Source organism: Notolepis coatsorum (assembly GCF_963971535.1).
Source record: "Notolepis coatsorum genome assembly, chromosome: 1".
NCBI classification, from domain to species: domain Eukaryota; kingdom Metazoa; phylum Chordata; class Actinopteri; order Aulopiformes; family Paralepididae; genus Notolepis; species Notolepis coatsorum.
The window spans coordinates 162,793,362-162,820,388 of NC_140165.1; positions in this window are offsets into that span (position 1 = coordinate 162,793,362).

Genomic DNA, 27,027 nt, shown 5'->3' on the forward strand with positions numbered 1-27,027 from the left:
GACGGATCACACTTAGCCTGTGTTATCAGGCAAAGGTTAACCCTATACGTTCGTGGTTAGCTTCTCTGCACTTAGTGCAATATGCTCCCTGAGAGAGACAGCCACACCTCTCTAGAACATCGGGAGGAGCTTTCAATTGTGATTTATGTTAGACATGTAGACACCTGAATATGTCTGACAATAATTCAATGTGTCTAACGCTAATTCCTTGCATTCCCTGTGTTCGCGAGGACATTGTGTAACCGGCTGACCGCTCTTGATCCTCCCTATCCTAACATTGACACTTAACTTGCTACCTCTCTTGATCCTCCCTATCCTAACATTGACACTTCATAGTGGGACAGGATACAGGTGCCGCCAGGGGGAGCTGGTGACGACGTTGGGCAGGGAGACACAGGTGAAGAAGGATGGGCTCAGGGCACGGCGCCGACGGAGGCACTTCCTCTTCATCGTTTTCCACTGAGGGAAGAGGACGCACGGAGCTGGAGCTCCGGACCTCGAGCACGCGAGATATAGACCCAGTTACGAAGAGGGTTAGTAATGAGTATGCGATAGCTTAGCTTTTAGTTAATGCGGAAGAGACATTGAGAGCGAAGCAGCAGACGAGCGACTGCCGAAGAGCGTGGTAGATATTGCCCACATTGCGTTTTAGCTGAAGTATATGCGTCATGACAGGGGGTTCACCACGACCCACAGCTTAGCATCAGTTAGGCTAGCACCACAGTTTAGCCCGCATGTCGCCCCACCCCTTCAGCCCAGCAGTGGACGTCACTACACTGCACGCTCCTCCAGCCCCTCCGAGCCGTTGCCCCAGCAGTCACCTGCCCAACGTCTACCCAGCCCGGCTGCCTGCTATCACGGGACATCTGGACGGCCATCTCACCACACGGACGGTTGGTGGTGGGAGCGGACCTGCCATTTGGATAAGTACAGCAAGCGCTCCGAGTGCTGAAACTTTATCGGTAGACATTCTCTCACAGCGGCGCGGGCTCTCTAAGGGCAAAGAGAAAACAGTGCTTTGAACTGACACTGATAACAGTGTCTAGGGGCGCCCCGACCATTTATTATTTTGGGGAAAAGCCGGCTATAGATAGGACTTTTATTTGTAACGTGGGCCCACTGTCATTTGGTTTGAGTGTGATAATAACGTGTGTTCTTTTATAAAATTCCCATTCAGTAGCCCCTTTATCCTTCTCCCTCTTCCTCCCCTCTCTCCCCACCTACGGAGCAGCGGAACAGTATATAGACCCTTAAAGGGAAGGTGTTATTACTGTGTCTAGCCCAGTGTGGGAAGCACTTTAGTCTGACATATGGAGCGAGAGCACTAGGTGCCCAGGGCGGAAATAACGTTATTCATTGTGTAATCAATTGTAATTTGTATCAGACTTCAGTAAAGAGAACTGAATGGGAGTACTGTGTGTGTGTCTGTTAATGTGCATTCTGTCTAACCCTTTCCTTTCCGGGTAATTCTCATTACAGTTTAACCCTTTCCCCACCCCCTGCCTATAGTTCATTGTGAAAGGTCTCCACTCATCATTAAAGAAGGGTACTGCTTTGGGGAGTGAATATATCATCCATCTTTACTGCCATCGGGTGTGGGAGGGCCCAGGAAGTATTGGGGGAAGTGTGGGTGTGTGGGGAGCTACTGCTGATCGCCCTGGAGGGCAAGAAGGACCAGCGTACCATCCCTAGGTCAGTGAATCCTAGGCCCCATCCACTCCTGCTGCTCGACCTCCACTTCAACATTCCTAGCCTACAGTCGGGGACTCAGCTGGACCCAGCTCTGTTGCGTTCTCGCTACCAGGTGGCCGTGTACATCCACTCCCATAAAGCAGGGATAATCCACCCTGCTACAGACAGTTTACTGGAAAATTGGAAGCCCTAGGTTCTCCCTTACAAGTGAATAGGGGACCATTTTGTTTTGTTTTTTATGTTCTATATTCTTTGACAAATGCCTCAAGCTCATATACTATGGAAGATAGATCTATGTTGTACATACAAATTACAATGACATTATGACAAGCCTTAAATGTATTAGTTACAATATAAATGGTCTTAACAACCCAATAAAGAGGAAAAAACTTTTTGGACAACTAAAGAAAATGTCGTGCTCTTATAGCATTCGTTCAAGAAACTCACTTATCAATAACCGAACACCAGAAACTAAAGAGAGAATGGGTGGGCCAGGTGTATAGTGCATCCTGTCAAACGGGGAAAAAGAGAGGAGTGGCTATTCTATTTAACAAATCAGTATACTTCACCAAAGAAAAGGAAATTGCAGATGACCAGGCAGATATGTTATGGTCCTGGGGTCAATAGGAGGATCAATCATAACCTTTCTAAATATATATGCATCAAATGAAGACTGCCCCAATTTCTTTAAAGGTATAGCCTCACTTTTGGCTGGTAATGCCAAAGGAATTATCCTTATGGCCGGTGATTTCAACTGTGTACTAAATCCAAAAGTAGACAAACTTCCTGTAGATTGTGGACCCAATTAAAAATAATCTAGATCAATGAATGCAATGATAAAAGAATTTGGACTTATAGATGCATGGCGTTTCCACCATCCTAGGCAGAAAGACTTTACCTTTAGGTCTGGGGTCCATGGTAGCTACTCTCAGATAGACTACTTCTGTATTTCCAAGCAAGATATTGACAAGGTTGAATCATGTATCATTGAACCAGCGACCATCTCAGATCATAGACCTCTAACTCTTCAACTTAACCTCTGTACCAATAAGATCTTTAAATATTGGATGCTCGATGTATCTATGCTGTCTGACTCTCACATAAGGATAAGTGAAGAACTGAAGAGTTATTTTGATCTCAACAATAAGGAGGATGTCTCACCATCAATTTTATGGGACGTGGCAAAGGCTGTAATGAGAGGTAAAATTATCTCAATTTCAAGTGCACTAAAGAAACAGCGAACTGAAAAACAGCAGAACCTAGAAAATGAGGTAAAAATACTAGAAAGGAAACATAAACTGTACAGAAATGAGGAAGACCTAAAAGCTCTACTAACTTGCAGACAAAAACTAGATGACCTGTTGACATACAAAGCGGAAGGAGCCCTTAGATTTGCTGGTAGGAATTACTATGAGATGGGAAATAGGGCAAGCAAGCTACTGTCATTCCAGCTCCACAAAATACAGTCAAGTCGGATAGTTCCAAAAATTAAACAGCCCAGCACACACTTGGAAGTAATGTAAACACAAGAATATGCTAATGCATTTGCTGATTACTATACCGACCTCTACAAAGCACAGCAATTGGAAAACAAGAAAGAAAAAATCAATAACTTCATAGATAAACTTTCTAAACTATCCCCAGATGAGGCTGATGAGCTGACTTCCCCTATTACGGAGAAGGAGATAGGGGAAACTATTCGGATGCTTAAGAACAATAAATCACCAGGTACAGATGGGTTTTCAAATGAATTTTATAAACATTTCACTGAACAGTTAACACCAGTATTAAGTGTAGTTTATAACTATGCCCTATCCGAGAAAGACCCGCCAGGAAGCTATTGTCTCGGTAATACATAAAGAAGGCAAAGACCCCACGAGATGTAGTTCCTATAGGCCCATAAGTCTCCTTTGTAACGATTTCAAGATATTGACATCTATACTTAAAAAAAGAATACAGAAACATATAATAAAACTGATCCACCCAGACCAGACTGGCTTTATCACTGGACGACAGGGTACTAACAACATCAGAAAAACTTTAAATCTGCAAACAGTGGCTGGATCTAGAAAAAAACCATCAATGCTTCTCGGCTTAGATGCCGAGAAGGCATTCGATAGAGTTGATTGGCTGTACCTTGAACTAACATTGAAAGGTATGGGATTCAATAACACATTTATAGATTGGACAAAATGTTTATATAAAAATCCTAAATCTAGAGTAAGGGTGAATGGTCACTGCTCTCACTTCTTTGAGATACAGAGAGGGACACGCCAAGGAGACGTTTTGTCTCCTTTACTATTTGCGATTGGCATAGAGCCACTAGCGGAGATGATTAGATCAAACCCTCAGATACAGGGAATAAAGGCATCACACACAAGATCTCGTTATTTGCTGATGACATTTGACTTTATATCAAAAACCCCTTAGAAGCAATTCCAAACATAATGATGGATTTAAGAAATGACGGCGAACTGTCGGGTTATAAGATAAATGAGACCAAATCAGAAGCCATGATGATAGTGGGAACATGGCCAACACATCTGAATAGTATAGCACCCTTTCACTGGGCTAGAGACGGATTCAGGTATTTAGGAATTATTCTGACTCCCAGCAGCAATCAGTTCATAAGGTTGGATAAACTCCTATCCAAATTTATCTGGCAGAGGAAAAGACCTAGAGTAATGGATACACTGGCAATGGTTACACTGGGCTAAAACAGCAACGTTTTGTTGCTGAATGATTACGTTTGCATGTCCAAGTTAAAAAGAAACGCAGTTTTGGCAGGAAAACGCGTTTCCCTAGTGGGAACGCTGAAAAGGTGTTTTCGTTTTGGAAACTCGCCGACAATGGTGCCATGTAATTTGCGTGAGCCGGATACGGAGCCGTTCTGCCCAATCCCCATGCGCAGTAGAGACCGACGCCAAATTCTCCCCCTCCCAGACCCATGTCATGTCAACAAACCCTTACCACGCAAGAGTCGACTGCATGAGCAGCTCAGAGCTCCTCTTTCAACATAACAAGCATTAAACAAAATGGCCCAGTCATCTATTCACTTTTGTTTAATACATGAGGCGTTGTCTAATGTTATCTAGCTAATGTCTGATATCATCAGTTTGGCATTTGTTTTCGCAGGTGCTGGCTGGCTAGCATCGCTCGTGAGCTAACGTTAGCTACCTAGCTAACGTTACTTTCAGTCAAGTTGAACTATCGCTCTGGGGACGCTGATTAATATAACAAGCTACAACAGTCTGCATTCCCTTAACAATTGTTTGTATTGAGCCGTATTGTATTGTACCCATTCTGCAATCTGTTAAATAACGTTTACATCCATTCATTCTGCTAGCATTAACGTTACTTCGCTGCTAGCCACAATGCTATACTGTTATACTGGCATATCCCAATCACGTTAGCACGTAAGCTAACAAAATCGACGATATTTTTGTGAGACTAAACTCCACTCTTGGTGGTCAATTGTGTTGATGTTAGTTTTGTTTCATCAACAAATCATCAACAAATGAGGCAGAACACACAGTGAATGTATCAGTTTTTGTTTATTGCACTTTATTTCTTGCTGAAAAATAAATGCTATGGGGGTAAATGGCTCATGCGAGGTATAAAGATGGTGGCTTTTGAGATTTTGAGCAGGATGTTGAGTGTCTCGTTCAACCTTTCTGATTGGTTGAAAATGGCCTTCATGTTTGAACTACATCGCCACCTACTGCTTTGGCATTGTACTACATGTATATAGTAGACGAGACAAAACAACGTCTAACTTAACTCTTACTTGCCTGCCAATACGCAGCGTTCTGAAAAGCTAAATGAAACTAAATGAAATGGCCCTAGTGTAACCGCAGCCTAAGGCTCAAAACACTATGTTTGCCAAAGAACAAGGGTGGTCTTGGTCTGCCAAATCTAAGAAACTACTACTGGGCAGCTCAATTACGCATACTTGTGCATTGGATACAAAAGGACCTAGATTCCGGAAGGGTACAGATTGAGCAAAACTCAATTCCAAAGACTCCTCTCAGATCCATAATATTCCTGGGGAAAACATACTGGAAAAAAATTAAGATTGGTAACAAATGGATTACAAATAGGGATGCTCGATATTGGCTTTTTTACCGATACCGATATACCGATATTTTCCAACTCTTAATTTCTGATACCGATATCAAGCGATATCAACCGATACTGATATATGCAGGGTTTCCCCTCCCAAAAAACGGAAAAATGTCAGGTAATTAACATTACATATCTCTTGTTGTGGAATTAACACAACATTATGCATACTTTTGACAATAAATAAAATCAGAATTTGTTCTTACTTGCTTGCCTGGGTAAATAAAGGTTATAGAAATATTAAAAAAATTAAAATAAAAATAAAAAATTTCCAATATCACATTTTAATGCCGATATCGGCCGATAATATCGGTAGGCCGATAATATCGGACATCCCTAATTACAAATACATTAAAGGTGTGGGAAAGTGTACGGAAAATGGGGGAGGTCCACGATCAATATCTAGGGACATGCCAATAGCAGACAATACAGAGTTCCGTCCAGCTATGGAGGATGGGGGTTTTAAAAAGTGGGCGGATTTGGGCCTGGTTACTATCAATCAATTAATGGAAGGAGACTGTTTGAAATCGTTTGCACAGCTACAGCAATGTTTTGATCTACCTTCGAAATACATGTTTAGATACTTTCAAATAAGACACTATGTAATGACTCACAGTGAGTGGGAAGCAATTAAGAGACCGCCAACAAACGTGGAGCGGTACTTTATTAACACAATAGAAAAAAACTTGATGGAAAAAAAGCAGATAACCAATATTTACAACATGTTACAACTAGATGATCCAGGAGATACCGCCTATATTAAAGAAAAATGGGAGTTGGAAGCAAATGTGATCATAGAAAATGAAGAATGGGAGGACAGCCATTCAAGCTATCATAAAACCACAAATAGCCCTATGTGGAAGGAGTTTGACTGGAAGGTCCAGGTCAGGTACTTTAGGACTCCTCAAGTTCTCTCCGGATTTGCTGGTGGGTCCTCACCACTATGTTGGAGAAGATGTGGAATGATCGGAGATCATACACATATTTTCTGGGACTGTCCAAAAGTGCAGACATTTTGGGTGAATATCAAACATTTGATTAAAACCATTCTAGATCTTGATTTACCTCTGAATCCATCGTACGATATCTTGGGATGTATAACGAAAGGCCCATACTATGGGGATACGTTATACATCTTGAGAATGATACTGTTAATAGCAAGGAAAATTATAACTATGGCATGGTTACAAAATCAACCACTGACAATCAAACAATGGACCAAGAGATTGAGACAGATGTATACAATGGAAGAAATGACTGCACAATTGCAAATGAAAAAATATCTATTTATGCAGAGATGGTCACTTGTAACCTTGTACCTGGATACACACTAACATAAGTCTGACCTACCTCCCTCCCTCTTTTTTATTTTTTTAAATAAATGTTTCTATTTATTTTTTAGTTTCTTTTCCTACAGTATGTCCTTAAAAAAAATGTAATAATTTTTCCTCGCCTGGGTTGTTTATGAGACGTAATCGGTTTATACTGCTTATTTTGATTATGCTGAATACTTTGAAAACAAATTGAATAAGATGGAAGAACCTGAGTAACAAATGTCATTGACTATGTGAATCAAGCATATACTGTAAGATCAATGCAACGTGATGTTCACTATGACACAAAATAAAAGAAAGTTCAAAAAAAGATTATAGAACGGAGACACACCCCCTCCACATACGAACGAACACGTCCCAGAGGTTAATCGAGACCCCCCCCCCCCCCCCCCCCCCCCTGTCCATCAACACATCCCAGAGGCTAGTCGAGACACACCCCCCCTGTCCATCAACACATCCCAGAGGTTAGTCGAGACCCCCCCCCCCCCCCCTGTCCAGGAACACATCCCAGAGGCTAGTCGAGACCCCCCCCCCCCCCTGTCCATCAACACATCCCAGAGGTTAGTCGAGACCCCCCCCCCCCTGTCCATCAACACGTCCCAGAGGTTAGTCGAGACCCCCCCCCCCCCCCCCCCTGTCCAGGAACACATCCCAGAGGTTAGTCGAGACCCCCCCCCCCCTGTCCATCAACACATCCCAGAGGTTAGTCGAGACCCCCCCCCCCCCCCTGTCCAGGAACACATCCCAGAGGTTAATCGAGACCCCCCCCCCCCTGTCCAGGAACACATCCCAGAGGTTAGTCGAGACCCCCCCCCCTGTCCATCAACACATCCCAGAGGCTAGTCGAGACACACCCCCCCCCCTGTCCATCAACACATCCCAGAGGTTAATCGAGACACACCCCCTGTCCAGGAACACATCCCAGAGGCTAGTCGAGACCCCCCCCCCACCCCCTGTCCAGGAACACATCCCAGAGGCTAGTCGAGACCCCCCCCCCCACCCCCTGTCCAGGAACACATCCCAGAGGCTAGTCGTAGAGAAGATTGATAGCTTGGCTGACCTGCCTCTCCTGGAGGCTTTGTACAACATACTGTATGCAAAATATTACTGCTGACCTAAGGTGTGGGTTGGGCTACGCTACAGCCATGGCCGGACTACGCCACTAGGGGGCCCCGGGCAAGAAAATGTCATGGGCCCCCTTCATCCCCCAGGGGACAGACATAATTAGGGGGGTTCAGAGGCCCGGGAAGAAAATGTAGGTCCCTGTAGCTGGGGCCATTATGCTGGGGCCCCATTCAAATAAAATCATACTTGCACGGGCACATATTCCAGTTGAAATAAGTGAGGTGATGCAGTTGATTGAATTTATTTTATTATTTATTTATTTTATTATTTATTATTTATAATCTACATACAAGCCCGGGGCTCTCGAGAGCTTCGTGGTTTGGGGCCCCTGATTTTCCGGGGGGCCCAGGATAATTGCCCTGTATGCCTGATCGGTAATCCGGGCATGGTGGCAACCTTGTTGAAGAATCATAGTCCTATCCCATAGCAGCAAAATTACAACGATTAAGAAATATATGTTGCTGACAGAATGAAGCACAACCATGACAGTTCATTTCCGTATCTGTATACCGAGGCATATTTTTCACTGAGCTCCTGAAGTCAGCAGTTACTGAGTACAGCAGATATAATATACCTGTTACACAAGCAGCAAATCACAACGGATAAATAAGAGCTTTCTAAGTCTATAAGCGGCGGTGAAGTGAAGTGAATATTTGGCTTCAGCCTCTGGTTCAAAACCCCTTATTCTTTCATATTTAGACTATATCCAGCGGGGTCTGAAGTAGCGGTTATAATGTGAATTTCTTCATTTCACCCTTGAATTGAACTATCTTTTATTTTTTATCTACTTTTTCTCCCATTTTAAATGTTTCTCCCATCCTGTCCACAACGTCCGATCCCCACCCACCAGCTTCCCACCCCTAACACTGCCAATTGCGTTAGTATGAACGACCAGCCAAGCTGGTAGCAATGCCGAGAGCTGGGCTCTAGCATTAGTGGCGAGCACCTTGCCCACTGCGCCACTTAGCCGCCCCAGAAATGAACTATCTTTATCTGCAGAGGATGTATTTGTGCATCGTGTGGACTAACGGTTGCTGTAGAGTCACGGTATCCTCTGGATAATGAAATACCACATTGGAATCTGGTTCTTTATGAAGCCATAATTAGAGACTGTACAAATTATATCAGTTCTTTATTGGAATGGACCACTGGACCCTGTCGTACACGATCCAGTGATTGTCTTACACTTGGGGGCGAATTCACAAAGAATGGATTGCAGCCACTAATAGCACCCATAACTATGTGTGATTTGCGCCCCCGATATGTGCTCCGTCTAAAGCAGTGTTTCTCAACTGGTGGGTCGCGATCCAAAAGTGGGTCACGGGGCCGTTTTGAGTGGGTCGCGGATGCGTAAAAAAAAAAAAAAAAAAAAAAGGGATTTTTTTTTTAACTTTTTTTTTTTACTACCTATCTTTGTGAAAGTGGCTTCTCAGCTCTGGTCCAGCTGAAGACAAAGCAGAGGAACAGATTGGACATTGAGCATGACCTCAGAGTTGCTTTGTCTACAATCACCCCAGACTTTGAGACTCTTGTCAGGAGCAAACAACATCCCCAGTTATCCCATTAGTTCCCTGGGATGTTAAGCATCCCAAGTTCCCCAAAACTTACTGTAGGTCTGTTATGTTAAGCTATAAGAAGTCTGCTAAGAAGCATGATTATTTATTAGTATTATTTTATTTCATTGGGTTTTTAGCCCTAGTTGCACTTTTGTTGCAACCCCAGTTATCCCATTAGTTCCCCTAAACTTAGGCCTGTTATGTTAAGCTATGAAATCTGCTAAGAAGCATATTATTTATTATTATTTTATTTCATTGGGTTTTTAGCCCTAGTTGCACTTTTGTTGCAACCCCAGTTATCCCATCAGTTCCCCAAAACTTAAGGTATGTTATGTTAAGCTAAGAAATCTGCTAAGAAGCATATATTGTTTATTATTACTTTATTTCATTGGGTTTTTAGCCCTAGTTGCACTTTTGTTGCACGTTTTTGTGTCTATTTCATGTTTTTAACAGTGCATGAAAGATTGTGTATTACTGCAAAAAAAGAAAAAATGCAATAAATCATAGTGGTTAAAAAATTTGGGTTGCGACTTAATGACTAAGGAAAATGTTGGGTCCCGAGGCTAGACCAGTTGAGAACCACTGGTCTAAAGGACCTATTTACTAAAGATATTGCACAAATTATATACTAGCGCAAACGCGCCCATACGGTGTTGCAGCTGAGTGCAATTTACTCCTGATATGGTAAAATAGTATAAATACTGCCCATGCAACAGTATGCCAGAAAACGAAAACTTTGACTCTCTGATCACGAATTGGAAGTCCTGACGGCTCAATAGCTCTTCATTTCTATAACAGATAGACATAATCTATCCACATTTTCACCATTTGTATTTTGTTTATTTCGTAATGAAGAGCTTTCATAATTTGTATTTTCATGACACAATTGCATCCTTTGTTTTTGTCACTATCTTTTGTCATTGCATTTGTTTGTCATGTCATCCCAAAATAATTAAGTTGTATTTAATGTTTAGTTAACCAATGGCCCATATACAGGCCCTCTTTAGGACCATTTGCCCACTTGCGCGACACGGCACTTTGCGAGCGTCAACCCGGCTTGTGTCTGCCTTTTTTATAAAACATATAATAAATAGAATTAAAGCCCTATTTGTTGCCGTTTGAATGCCACAAAATCCGTTCAGCGGTACTCGAGTTGCATGCCGATATGTCCTGTGTGCGACTTTGTACATGTGAGTGTCAGATTACCACCCCTGACTCCCGAGGCTCTGGAACTGTAAATCATTTGCCGATTGCGAAAATTATTGGACAGGGTTGTAGCCAATGAGGGATCTAGGTGAAGTAGTGAAAACAGGAAGTGAAAAATACACGGAATGCATTGCTATCAATGAGGAAATGGATTACTGGAGAACTTTCTTTTTTTGTACACAGTTTAACAAAATTGCAAAAAAAAGTCTGAACAGATTTTTATGAAATTTGGACCTGTACTACATAAGACTTCAGGCTATGGACCCACAGTGTTTTAGCTTATCCCATATATAATTATATATGGGATATAATTTTTTGCGATATTGCAACTACTACAGAAAAATGTGAGTACACAAGTACAAGTACAACTCAAGTTCAGCCCTATGTTACTCTATTTCATTATCACTAAAAGTGATTTTATTATTGTGTAAGAAACTTCAGAATGTTATCTTTCAAAAGAGACCAGGCTTATGCATGTGCTATGAGTATAAAGTATAAAGATAAGCTTTGGGGCGGCTAGGTGGCGCAGTGGGCAAGGCGCTCGCCACCAACGCAGGAGATGCTGGGTTCGAGCCCAGCTCTCGGCGTTGCTACCAGCTTGGCTGGTCGTTCATACTAATACAATTGGCAGTATTAGGGGGTGGGAAGCTGGTGGGTGGGGATCGGACGTTGTGGACATCGACTCCTACAGGTCGGTTGGTGCGCCTGTACAGCAGAATCAGGAAGCGACGGGGGCGGCGTGTCCCTCCCACGCAGACCCCTGCCGCTGAGAGATCGCGCTGTGCAGGTGAAAAGATGCGACGGCTGCCTCCTCGTGTACCGGAGGGGACACGTGATGCAAGGCTTCGTCCACATTGCAGCCGGCTTGTTGGAGGCATGGCCTAACAACGCTCGAAACAGGGGAGGGTAGAATTGGACAATACGAAATTGGGGAAGGGAGAAAAATGGGGAGAAAAAGTAGATAAAAATTAAAAATTAAAATAAGCTTTGCAAAAAAAGTATGCAGTCCTCAAGTTCAAGAAAAGAAAAAATGGACGCTTTTCTGGGCGCATGTTATGTGGTTTTAAGATAATAGAACCTGCATTCTCATATATTCCAAAATAAACTTTTCATTGACCGTGTTTCCAGCATCTACTCCTGACGAAACATTATAAATTTAGTTTATTCTGGAGCATATGAGTGTGCGGGTTCTATTATCTTTATTGTGATTATTACCTATGTAACCCTGGCTACAATCACTGCTGCCTTGATCACAAGAGACGCTGGCCATGACACCCCTTATAAATTAGCTTAGTTAACACCAACTCTCTGAAGACGTAAATAACTTAACTTTAACTGTGTGTGGCAATTAGCACCGATCTTTGTGAATTGGAGTGTTTTTGCGATGAGGTACTCAATAAACTGAGCGCCCTCCAACCTAACAAGGCCACTGGCCATGACAACATCCCCTCCAAATTCCTCAGAGACTCAGCAGCCGCCATCACACCAATCATCACACACATAATAAACCTCTCCATAAAACAGGGACACGTCCCCAAGGACTTCAAAATTGCGAGGGTGACCCCTCTGCACAAAAAGGGCAGCAAACTAGACCCAGGCAACTACCGCCCTGTTTCTATTCTCACCTCCATCTCGAAAGTCATGGAAAAAATAGTCTACGAACAGGTCGAAAAGTACCTAGCGGAAAAAAATCGAATCTACGAATTCCAATCTGGCTTCAGAACATCCCACTCCACTGACACATGCCTTCTCTATTTGAATGACCACATCAAACAAGAGGTGGACGCAGGCAAATACTGCGGCATGGTCATGCTGGACCTACAAAAGGCCTTTGACACGGTCAATCACTCCATTCTGATTGACAAGCTAAAAGCAATTGGTTTTGATAGTCTATCAGTGAGCTGGATGCAATCCTACCTTGAGGGGAGAGAACAGATGGTGGAGGTAAACGGTACCCTATCCCCCCCCCTCACAGTGAGCTGTGGTGTTCCACAAGGAAGCATACTAGGACCGCTACTGTTCCTAATTTATGCAAATGACATGTCGTCAGCTTGTGACTGCAACTTGTTCCTGTTTGCGGACGACTCAGCCCTGCTGGTCTCTGACAAGAACAAGTTACAGGTTGAAAAAACCCTCAGCTCGGAACTAGGCAGAATCTGCATATGGCTCGCTGATAACAAACTATCATTACACATGGGCAAAACAGAGTCCATTCTCTTCGGTTCAAATAACAAACTCAGCAAGACCGACGGCTTCTCAGTTACAGTGGGTGACAATATTGTCACAAGGAAAGATGAAATTACCTACCTGGGTTCCATCCTAGAGGCTAATCTCTCCTGTGACAAAATGGCATCCAATGTAATAAAAAAAGTCAACCAACGAACTCGATTCTTGTACCGGATCTCCTCTCTGGTAAACAAGAACACCCTGAAGACTCTGGCAGGAGCACTCATTCAGGGGTACTACGACTATGCTTGCACCTCATGGTACCAAAGCACCTCAAAGGCGCTAAAAACAAAATTACAAACATCTCAAAACAAACTGGTCAGACTACTGCTTGACCTTACTCCTAGAACCCACCTCACCCCTGCCCACTTTGACAACCTAGGATGGCTTAGAGTAGACGACAGAGTACAACAACTTGCAATGGGCCTGGTCTACAAGATACACTACACGACCAAGGTACCCATGTACATGTCAAAATACTTCCCAAAGGTCAGTGAATACCACGATCACAACACCAGAGGGAGCTCCACAAATCATGTTAAACCCAGATTCGGCTCAAATAAGGGACTAAACACGTTTCGCAATTATGCCACATCAATGTGGAACGCCCTACCCAAAGCTGTAAAGGAATGTGGATCACTACCCACTTTCAAAACCTCTCTCAAGGGACACCTACGGGAGACTGCAATTCAACACTGGCCCCTGTAAATATCCTAACCCAACCCCCTCCAATGTACAGTCATTTACCTAGTATGGTTTTGTCAATAGTTCAATGTACAATTGTGTTTGTTTGTACAGTGTCTCCTCCCCCCCCCCCCTCAATGTACAGTGTTACTTGTTTATACAGTGTGCCCCCCGCCCCCCCCCCCCCCCCCCCAACCACCTCCAATGTAAATTACCCAGTATGGTTGTCAATATCCCAATGTACCCAACCCCCCCCCACCCAACCTCCTCCAATGTACAGTTTTCTACGTCAAATGTATATACTCCCTTTTCTTGACTCCTTCTGTATCACAAACAGTACTGTATTTGCAAATCTGGTATGTCATAAATGTATAGATGTAGCAGTACTGACTATCTGTATGTCATGTATGTCATATATGTCCTGATGAATTGAAAATGGGGGACCCTGATGTAAACAAGACGAAAGTCTTTCTCTGGTCTGCATCCCCTTAACAATTGTATGTATTGAGCCGTACTGTATTGTACCCATTCTGCAATCTGTTAAATAAAGTTTTCATTCATTCATTCATTCAGGTTCATTTGCATAGAAAGGGGCACATTTTCCGCCCATATTACCTCATTTAAATAACCGCAAATAGCACGGCCGCACAGAGACGCAATGAAGATGGCAACGCAGTTAGCACAGTATTTCACCCTTTGCAAGTGCTTTGTGAATAGCAATGTTTGTTTTGGGGTTATTTGCACAGGCATAGCGTCAGAAAAAGCAACACAATTTGCCCCTTTAGAGTGCCTAGAGTCTATAGGTACAGGATCTAGATCAACTTTTTGCTTCTCTGCCCCTACCTCATGGAATACCCTGCAGGAAACTAGACACTCTGGTGTCTGTGGCTTGGTTTAGAACATTGATGACCAATCAGGTCACCCCAATATGTAATTGTTTTTTAAAATGTTTAAAATGTTATTATTTGTATTTTTCTTATTTTTGAAATGTGCTCTAAATTGTTCCGATTGTCTGATCTTTCTGTATTTATTAGCACACTATCACAGTTGTTAATGTGACATTTCGACGACACTAACTAACTACTCAGTGTATTTATCGAGTATGAATAAATATTGAATGAAAGATACATACTGAATAGTTTTGAACAAAGGGGGGGGGGGGGTGGCCAATTCTGCGGTCCATCCACATGATGGGAGCAACAGGAGAGAACTCCTCCTCCCTCCTCCTCCTATTCTTCCTCCCTCCTACTCCACCTCCTCCTATTCCTCCTCCTCCTCCTCTTCCTACCTCCTCTCCATCCTGCTATTCCTCCTCCTCTTCCTACCTCCTTCTCCCTCCTCTTCCTTCCTGATCGTCTTCCTTCCTCCCTCAATGCAACAGCTGCGAAATGATCTCAACGAACTTCTACTGAGATCTACTGTATGTCTGTAGGCTATTCTCTGTCCTCGCTCCACAACGGTGGAACCAACTTCCCACCACAGTCAGTCAGTCAGGGTTGCAGAAACCTATTCCGTTGTCGACTTAAAACACACTTCTTCAATCAATATATGAAATTAAAACATTAAATAAAAAAAGACTAACCTTCTTACTGTCTTTTACTATTATGCACTTTACATTTACATTTAGTCATTTAGCTGACGCTTTTATCCAAAGCGACTTACAAGTTTTGTACAACAAGACAGCAGGAAGGGCACAACTCTATCAGCTGAGTAACAATGTTCATCAAAGTGTTGAGTGCTACAGTGTAGGTTAGTTTATTAGGAGTGCATGACAGTAAGGTTAGTAAGGGTTAGAGTTATTTTTACTTATTATAAAAAAAAAAATCATTTCAGATAATGATTGAAGAAGTGTGTCTTTAGTCGACCGCGAAAGATTAGACGGGTTTCGGGTAGTTCATTCCACCATTGTGGGGCAAGGACCGAGAATAGGCGACTTCTCTTTGATGACCCTCCCGGAGCTCGGATAGGAGTAGGTCTGAGGCGGCCAGAAGATGCAGAGCATCTAGTATTACTACTAAGTAATCTACTGTGCCTATATTACTACCTACTATGCTAATATGTCTGAACTGCTATGCACTCACGAGTGTATCACTCAAGTTTGACACTGTTTGATGAACAATACCACTTACCCTTCCTGCTGACTTGTTGTACAGAACGCATAAGTCGCTTTGGATAAAAGCGTCAGCTAAATGACTAAATGTAAATGTATGCACATATGATTAATAGACAAATTCTCCCATCAGTGTAAACTTGATTTGGGGTGCAGGGTGTGTGCAGGGTGAGTCATGTTCCCTCTCTTTCAGCTGCTCACTTTTTAAGGGACGCGGACTACATTCACGTCACACGCCTGTTTTCAACGAGCAACTTCAATTTAATTTACGGCTGCACCGGCCAGATATAGGGAGCCCAAAGCCCAGGAATCCAATCATTCACAACACCACGCAGTAGTTTTGCTTGTTTGGCTCGCTGCCAGTTAGCTCGATCCTGCATGGGTTTGGTGTGCAGAGGACGTGCGCCCTATTAGCCAGCTGCTCTGGGAGAATTCAGGGACAGAATGGCTCATTTAGAAAAAAGGTAAACCGTGCTAATAAATCTGGCTGAATGGTTTCGAACATTTTGGGTAATTTTATATCAACATGCCTTCTGTTAAAAGACAGGGCATGTTGCTATAGCAACAACCACTAGGCCTACTACTAAAAGTAAACTAAGAGTGATTCTGACAGTAAACTGTATTGTTTTTCCAGTACAAAACACACCCGTGTAGGTAGGAGCTGAGACAAGAGAATAAAATGTATTTTAAAAACATAGACAAGCGAGAGGTCCAGATGAACTCCGTGCTACACGAGGGGATCACAGGGACCAACTGGAGAGCGCAGTCACACATCTGCCACCCTGAGGCAAGCATGGCAAATGATGAGAAGCGTGGCCGGTCTGTCGGTACCCTGCAAACCCCTCCTGTTAGCCAAAATTGGACATAAACCCACACCTCATTCACTGGTACCACTCCTTCTTTAGTGACAGAGCAGATTAAGATCAATAACACTCTCTCCTTCCCTGTGATCACAAACTGCGGAGCACCACCTGGCTGTGTGAGCTCCCCGCTGCTATTCATCTTCTACACAAATGACTGTGTCAGCTCAACCAGCAACCAGTACATGATCAAGTTCTCATGTTGATTCTGTTTTCACTAAAGTGCAACAGTGTACATGTATGTATTTTCGATGTAGGCTCAGGTCCTACGGTTCCAGCTGCAGCATTCTCAACCTGTTTTACTGTTCTATCATTCAGTGTTATCCAGTACTGCATCATCTACTGTTCTACCATTCAGTGTTATCCAGTACTGCATCATCTACTGTTCTACCATTCAGTGTTATCCAGTAGGTACTGCATCATCTACTGTTCTACCATTCAGTGTTATCCAGTACTGCATCATCTACTGTTCTACCATTCAGTGTTATCCAGTACTGCATCATCTACTGTTCTACCATTCAGTGTTATCCAGTACTGCATCATCTACTGTTCTATCATTCAGTGTTATCCAGTACTGCATCATCTACTGTTCTACCATTCAGTGTTATCCAGTACTGCATCATCTACTGTTCTACCATTCAGTGTTATCCAGTACTGCATCATCTACTGTTCTACCATTCAGTGTTATCCAGTACTGCATCATCTACTGTTCTACCATTCAGTGTTATCCAGTACTGCATCATCTACTGTTCTACCATTCAGTGTTATCCAGTACTGCATCATCTACTGTTCTACCATTCAGTGTTATCCAGTACTGCATCATCTACTGTTCTACCATTCAGTGTTATCCAGTACTGCATCATCTATTGTTCTACCATTCAGTGTTATCCAGTACTGCATCATCTACTGTTCTACCAACCAGAGTGTTCTCCAGTACTGCATCATCTACTGTTCTACCATTCAGTGTTATCCAGTACTGCATCATATACTGTTCTACCATTCAGTGTTATCCAGTACTGCATCATATACTGTTCTACCAACCAGAGTGTTCTCCAGTACTGCATCATCTATTGTTCTAACATCCAGAGTGTTCTCCAGTACTACATTTTTATTTTATTTTATTTATCCTTTATGTATACAGGAATGTCCCATTGAGATACAAGAGTCTACTGTTCTACCATCCAGAGTGTTCTCCAGTACTGCATCATCTACTGTTCTACCATCCAGAGTGTTCTCCAGTACTGCATCATCTATTGTTCTAACATCCAGAGTGTTCTCCAGTACTGCATCATCTACTGCTCTGCCATCCAGAGTGTTCTCCAGTACTGCATTATCTACTGTTCTGCCATCCAGAGTGTTCTCCAGTACTGCATCATCATCTGGTACAACAGCATCACGGCTCAGGCAAAACCCAGAGTGACGAGCCTCCTTAAAACCGCATCAAAGATAATCTGCAAATCCATCAACCAAACATTGCTGTACAGTTACACTACAAATATGTTGAGAATGGCCCATAAGATCATAGAAGATCCCTCACATGTATTACACAGCTGCTACCCTCAAATAGGCGCTGGAGACTGAAAAGATTCAAAAACATATTTGTGCCACATTCAATAAGCCAACTTCACAAGTAGGGTAGAACTGTGGTTGCAACTTATGCAGGACAGTGCAATATACAAGGGTCTGTGCAATATGAAATAATCTTGGATTTATGGGAATGTGCCACATCAAAATGTAAAACAGTTGGGACGGAAGGAAGGGGCTAATTACATTGTCTCTCTGATGTCTCGTCTGTATGTCCGTCTGTTCCGTAACACGGTTGTCTTGTGTGTCCTCTCTCGAAACGCAGCATTGTGTTCCGACACAATACCCACACACAATAAAGAATGACCCATCTAATCTGAGGCCTATAAAGACTAATCAAAGCACTTAATTTGAGCCATGAATCAGACCGAAGTAATATTGAATTCTTAGAAGCTCACCTCTTGACGATATCGGCTCCGTTCCAGCAGGACAATCCATCACCGGAGGCCAGCTCGCTCACGCAGAGCTGGTCCGCCAGGCCACCGTAGTAGGTACGGTAGAGACGCAAGCTGTTCAGAAACTCCCTAGTACACACACACACACACAGACACACACACACACACACACACACACAGACACACACACACACACACACACAGAGAGAGACATACAAACAGCTTTAGTTTAATTTTCTTTGCGGTGTTAAACACAATAAATCATAGAAAATAAAATCCTTTCATGGAAGGAATGGTAAAATGGTAAATGGTGCATTTATATAGCACTTTTATCCAAAGCGTGTTGCTCACATCCATCCATTCACTCCCACATTCACACACTGACGGCGGAGTCAACCATGCAAGGTGCCAACCTGCTCATCGAGAGCAATTAGGTGTTGAGTGTCTTCCTCAAGGACACTTCGACACTGTGCCCGGGAGGAACGGGAATCGAACCGGGAACCTTCCAGTGACCGCTCTACCTCCTGAGCCACTGTTGCCCCCCCCCCCCCCCAAATCAAAGCTCGCTTTTCCCCTCTCTCAATAGGGAGGTGTAGTCTGACGTCACTTTAGTTTCCCGTGCGGTCCACCCAAGTTCAAGTTTCAAGTTCCTTTATTAGTTGTCATACAGAAGTACAGAATACTTTTATATAAAATGCTTCTTTCTGTTTTGCTCCAGAGATTGTGCTAGATAAAAATAGATAAGTATAAAGTATAGTAAGTATAAAATAGAAGTCAAGTACGTAGACAAAGGTGTTCAATATATACATATATACAATGTACAATGCAGAGTAGAAAAGTAACTAGAAAATCCTGTATAGGGATTTATCATTGGGAAAATGTATTATCGGCTATTGTAATAATTCTGCCTCATGAACATTGGCAAGCTTTCCATTTTTGCACAAAATGAGTTCTCTTCTATCACTAACATTATTATTTAAGCATTTTTGGTTGAAATAAAATTCTATGTAATTATTTTACGATTAATTGCGAATTGTTTCATGTTGAGCTATAGATTGTGGATGGATACACACAGAAAGGTACACCATGCCAATGTTCATGTTTTATTTGTTTTAAACGAGACGATTTAGAAATGGGCAATGGGGAAATACGTTGCAATTTCAAGCGAGGTGGACCGGCCAGAAACAGCAATGACGTAACCACTACACCTCCCTATACCGGCCTTGTCTCACTCACTTCCTCCTGATAGCGAGGGAGTCTCCTCTCTCTCTGACGGGGGCTTTGAGGGGGATCGTCTCTGTGCTGCTGCTGTGCTGGACGCTGCCAGACTGTCTGCTCGGTGGGCCACAGATCTTATGAACCTGTTGTCGCCAAGAGGAAACACGTCAATCACAGAGGCAATACATAATTACCTTTAAAGGTGCTGTAAGTGGAATTTATTTTGTTATAATACGTTTTCAAGTTTTGTTTTATTTGTCACATATAAAGTACATGTACATTACAGTGAAATGCTTGGTTCTGTATGAGCCCCCTGAAAATGTGCTTCATACAGTAAAAAAAAGTTACAAGAATAAAGTCCAAACACTATACAAAATATTAGGGATGCTCGATATTGGCTTTTTTACCGATACCGATATTCCGATATTGTCCAACTCTTAATTTCCGATACCGATATCAACCGATATCAACCGATACCGATATATGCAGGGTTTCCCCCCCCCCCAAAAAACGGAATAATTTCAGGTAACTAATAATTTCACTGGATATATATATAACAAATATTGTTATTGTTTTTTTCTTTTTTTAAACCGATACCGATATTTTCCGATATCACATTTTACTGCCGATATCGGCCGATAATATTGGTCGGCCGATAATATCGGACATCCCTACAAAATATACAATATACAATATACAATATAAAATATACATACAATATACAAACTTGAAGTACAAAATGCAAACAATGAGGTAGAAAATAAAAAAAATTTAAATGCTAAAATGAGGTATGGATGTAGTGCAAATGTTTTTGTAATAAATAGATAAAATATGGTGTAGTGTTAACAGTGTTTAAAGTGTCTAAAGTGAATGTTAAAGGTGAGTGTTAAAGTGAGTGTGTGCATGTGGATGTGTGTGCACTGAATGTCGATGGATGGGTTAGTGTTTCATAGAGTCATTGAGCATCCTGATGGCGTGTGGATAGAAGCTCATTTTGAGTCTCTCTGTGCAGATAGCACTTGCCTGACAGCAGCAGTGCAAAGAGGCAGTTGTTTGGGTGGATAGAGTCCTTGACTATTCTCTTAGCCTTGGCCCTGCAACGCCTGGTGTAAATGTCCTGGAGAGCGGGAAGCCCACGTCCAATTGTGCGTTCGGCTGATCGAGCCACTCTCTGCAGTCTGCTTCGGTCGTGTCTGGTGCTATTCCCAAACCAGGAGGTGATGTTTCCAGTCAGGATGCTCTCTATTGTGCATGTGTAGAAGTTATTTATGATCTTCTGACTCACTTTGAACTTTCTTAGGCGCCTAAGGAAGTAGAGGCGCTGCCCGCCATGCCTTCTTCACTAAAGTGGTCTACATGTTGAAATAATTGCTTTACGTCCTGACAGCCATCACTGTCATGTACATGGGTCTCCCAGTCCCTCTGCTCTGCATTAAACAGAACATAATTTTCCTTGTATCCCGTTCCCTCTTTATCCAATCAGGGGAGAGAGATCTCCACACAGTAAAAATTGTCAGAAATAAGAAATAAAAACTAGTTTTAAGCAAATGTGTCCTTGAAACAAGTAAAATAATCTGCCAGTGCAGTAAGCAAATCTGGCTTGGCAAAGATTTCTTGAAATAATAAAAAAAAAAAGATATCTAGGGTTCTCTCTCCTGATTGGATATAGTGGGAAGGGATACCAGAAAATGTATTTTCTGTTTACTGCAGAGCGGAGGGACTGGGAGACCTTTGTTACTGACCAAACACTCTATGTCAGTGATTGGCGTCAGAATATAGAGCTATTTAACAGTTATTCTGAATAAATACCACTTACAGCACCTTTAAAGGGCCCGTGAAATGTGTACCGCATCAGAAACGTAAACATATATTTTGACTTCATGGGGGCCTTAAGGGCCTGATTGGGATCACACAGTCGTCCGATTCCCAGTTTGTTCACTTTTGACTTATTCTAGATGTTTGAGTAATGGGGATGCGCCGATCTGACTTTTTCAGTCCCGATACCGATGCTGATACCTGGGTTAGGGTATCGGCCAATACCGATCCGATACCCATTGTCCAATAAATTTTTTATTTAATCCACGTTTTCTTCTTCTTTTTTTATTAAAATGTATTTTGTTTTTAAGAATTGTAAAGGATCACAAGTGTGTTTTTGATTTGTTGTAAGCAAAGACAGAAAATAAACTTCATTCATTCAATTAATAAACTGTATGCCTCACTGTCACTGTGTGGAAGAGACTGGGATCATTATTTTGTGCAAGGCAACATCAGGCTTGACTTAAAACATTACTTTCCTAACTTAGTTAAACTAAATGTAACAAATTAACACATAGATATAAATGTACTGAATGGTTAAACTTATTTTATTTATTTTAAATTTTTTTATCAGATTTTTTTAAATTATTTACCGATACCCGATCCAGCTATTTTACTGATATCCGCGGCCGATACCGATACCAATATCGGATCGGTGCATCCCTACTGAGTAACAGATGTTTACGCCGTAGTCTTTTCATTCTGCCCAGCCTCTCTCTCGTCTCTTGAATCTGAATGCCACACTTGTGTGTAGCCTCAAGGTAGCACTGGTCACCCACTAGATGGAGCTGTGTGTCCTAAATCAGCACGGTAAAGACAGTAAAGCCATTTTCTGAAAAGTACTCAAATGATTTTTGCAGGCGATTCAGTAGATTATATAATTGGTTCGCCATCAAGTATTTGTATGGCCATGCCAGTACATGTCTGCTGTATACAGTACATTTCACACAACAAACACTGGTATTTGTTTATTTTAAAAGCCCTTATTGGTAAGCAACCTTTTTATATCTCTTCACTGTTAGAATGGAATATTGTAACCTATTCCACTCGATCTAATGACTGGATGGTTCTTAGGGTCTTAGGGTCCCTCCAGTAATATGTTCTGATCGAATGACTGGATGGTTCTTAGGGTCTTAGGGTTCTTCAAGTATGTTCTGATCTAATGACTGGATGGTTCTTAGGGTCTTAGGGTTCCTCAAGTATGTTCTGATCTAATGACTGGATGGTTCTTAGGGTCTTAGGGTTCTTCAAGTATGTTCTGATCTAATGACTGGATGGTTCTTAGGGTTCCTCAAGTATGTTCTGATCTAATGACTGGATGGTTCTTAGGGTCCCTCCAGTATGTTCTGATCTAATGACTGGGTGGTTCTTAGGGTTCTTCAAGTATGTTCTGATCTAATGACTGGGTGGTTCTTAGGGTTCCTCAAGTATGTTCTGATCTAATGACTGGGTGGTTCTTAGGGTTCCTCAAGCATGTTCTGATCTAATGACTGGGTGGTTCTTAGGGTTCCTCAAGCATGTTCTGATCTTGGGAAATCAGCTTTTTTCTATGACACCTCTTCTCTTGGAAGGGTATAATTTCTGACCATTGTGTGACTACCTGTAACTATTTTTAGATGATTTAAAAAATATATATGTTATTGAATATTGCTGCTTTATTGCCTTTGGTTTGTATTTGTATGATCTTTGTTTCTGTAAATGAGGGAAACCTCAGAAACTAAAATGTTTAATGAAGGTTGAAATGTGTAGGCTAAGAGCAGAACAAAAAAGATGAACAGAGTACAACACTTCCTGCTGCTGTGTCCCTGCTCTGCATACCTCTCTCTTGACAGCACGCAAGCAGCCGGGACGGTGGTACAAAGTTCAGGAATGAGATCTCTCTCTCTCTCCATTCACAACTGAGACCGCTCTTTATTAAGCTTTATTTTCACAGTTCACAATCAAAAAGAGCTCCACAATGGTGGAACAAACTTCCCACCACAGTCAGGACAGCTGAAACCCGACCAATTTCCCGCCGTTGACTAGTAAAAACACACCTTCAAACAATATCTGAAAAGAATTTTGACTATTATGTACCTTACTACTATTCTACTATACTTATACTACCACCTATAATGCTCATATGTCTATTAGGGCTGACCTCGACTAGTCGAACAGTCGACTAATCGATCGAAAGGAGCTGTAGTCGACTGCCAGTCGGGTAGTGCCAGTCGACTATCTGCAAATGTTGGTCAATCATAGTCGACTATACAAATCCTTAGTTGGGGACAGGCCTAATGTCTATACCACTATGCACTCAGAGTGTAACACTCAAGTTCGACACTATTCGACAAACAATACCACAGACCCTTAGCTGCCAGAGATGTACCATTCTTGCTGACTTGTCACTTTGGATAAAAGCCTCAGCTAAATGACTAAATGTAAAACAAATTAAGTCAGGACTTTGTATGTAAATTTAGTAAACGTTCACCTCTATAAACAAGGCAGAAAACTGGGGAACAGCTGTGGACATTGTGGCTGTGGTTGGTTGGCAGGTTGACCATAGAGGCTCTGGTTGCCTGTGGAGGCTCTGCCCACGCGGGGTGTATTCCTGGATGGCTCTGGCCTGCCGGAGTCATGGTGTGGTGACGAGTGAAAAGTTGTGTCCCTGCTCTGCATACCTCTCTCTGACAGCGCACAAGCAGCCGGGACGAGTTCAGGAACGACAACCGAGAGCGCTCCTTATTATGCTTTATTTTCACAGTTCGCCCTGACATTTACAATCACAATATTCCATATTTCCACTGCCTTTTGCGGAGCGGAGACGCCACATGGTTCAAAATCTCCCACTCTCCAACCAAAGCCACATTCTCAGAGATAACTAGATCGGCACGATCCTGTCCAAAGTTTCATAAAGTTATACCTGCATATAATTCTTTCTATATACCGATTTGTATACCTGCATATAATCCATATAACTCTGCATGATAGCATGTACAATAATGCTGTATATACCACATATACACTGTATATATGTATCCATATCTGTCTGAATATACCTGCATATAATCCTTTTTACATATCTGTAGATACTATCTATATCTGTACATATCCCTTACCTACTCTTAATAGTTATGCTGCTGGCCAGTATGACTACTGCCTGTATCCCTATACATACTGTAATAATATTACAACTCTGTATATACATCTGATTAGCACTATACTCAGTAGTACTAATCTATATATTTTATACCCAGTTTAATCACCTGTACATTGTATATTACTAGGGATGTTCGATATTGGCTTTTTTACCGATATCCAATATACCGATATTGTCCAACTCTTAATTTCCGATACCGATATCAACCGATACCGATATATGCAGGGTCTCCCCCCCCAAAAACTGAATAATTTCAAGTAATTAACATTACATATCTCTTGTCGTGGAATTAACACAACATTATGCATAATTTGAAAATAAATAAAATAATAATTTGTTCTTATGCTTGCCTGGGTAAATAAAGCTTAAAGAAATGTAAAAAAAAAGAAAAGAAAAAAATTAAAACCGATACCGATATTTTCCGATATCACATTTGAATGCCAATATCGGCCGATAATATCGGACATCCCTATATATTACTTTTGCACTCTACTGTTACATTTGCACTCTGGTTGGATGTCAAACATATTTTCGTTGTACTGTACTTGTGCTGTATGATGACAATACATTTGAATCTAATCTAATCTAATACAAATAAAAGTAGACCCATCTGGAACACCATTCCATTAGAACACTATAACCAACTAACTAACTAATCAACATTATACTACAACAACACCAACTAAAACATACACCTGGCTATTACCTAATCAGTCATGTAGTCATTATCCCCCCCTCTTTTGTCTCCCTTCTTCTCTTATTTTCTTATTTCTCTTCTCTCTGCTGTTTTCTTCTTCTTCTACTCTTCTACACTTGTTCTTCCTCTATTTCTCTCCTTCCTCTTTCCTCCCTAAATCCTTCCTTCTCTTTTCTCTTCTCACCCCCTTTTTTGTCATGAATCCTCCATGATTCCCTTCCTGAGTTTCTTATTTTCTTTCTTTTTTCATTTCAAATTATTTTGTATCTCTGCCTGTTGGAATTTGATTTGGTTTTTAGACTGAGCTGTTTTTGGCACGGCCGAATCACTCAAGTAAAGGTGTTACTTGTTTCATACTCCCAGGGCCGCCTGGGAGAAATGTGAGGCCCTGTGCGAGATTTAAACCGAAACCGAGCTCCACTTCTTAACAACCTGCCCACTATACCAAGATATATACTTCCCACAAATTGCAAACACCCAAAGAGACTTTGAAAACATGGACAATAACTCAAAACTCCCATACCTACTGGGAGAAATACAAGAATGTGAAATAAAGCCCATTTGAATTGAAGAGAGAGAGATAGAGCATGTCTGTGTGTGTTAGAAAGAGAGAGATAGAGAGAGAGCATGTCTGTTTGTGTGTGTGTGTTAGAGAGAGAGCATGTATATGTGTGTTAGAAAGAGAGAGAAATATATAGAGAGAGAGCATGTCATTTTGTGTGTTAGAGAGAGATATAGAGCATGTCTGTGTGTGTTAGAAAGAGAGAGAGAGAGAGAGAGAGAGAGAGAGAGAGAGAGAGAGAGAGAGAGAGAGAGAGAGAGCATGTGTGTTTGTGTGTTAGAGAGAGAGAGCATGTCTGTGTGTGTGTGTGTGTGTGTTAGAGAGAGAGAGAGCATGTATGAGCTAGCTACGTTAGCTAGCTGGCCCGCTTGGCTCAATATAACATTAGCTACAACAGCTAGCCGGCCCGTTTGGCTCAATATAACGTTAGCTACGTTAGCTAGCCGGCCCGCTTTGGCTCAATATAACATTAGCTACAACAGCTAGCCGGCCCGTTTGGCTCAATATAACGTTAGCTACGTTAGCTACAGCGTTTCCGTTAGCCGGTAATTACCGATATTTGACTGGCAAAATCTGTTGAAGTCCGACATATTTAATCTCTCCGGTCTTAATGTCCGGTGAAAATAATTCCCTGAGTCTAAGCACAATTTGATTATTTGAATTGTATTAAAATAGGCTAAAATTAAATAGCCTATGCGATGA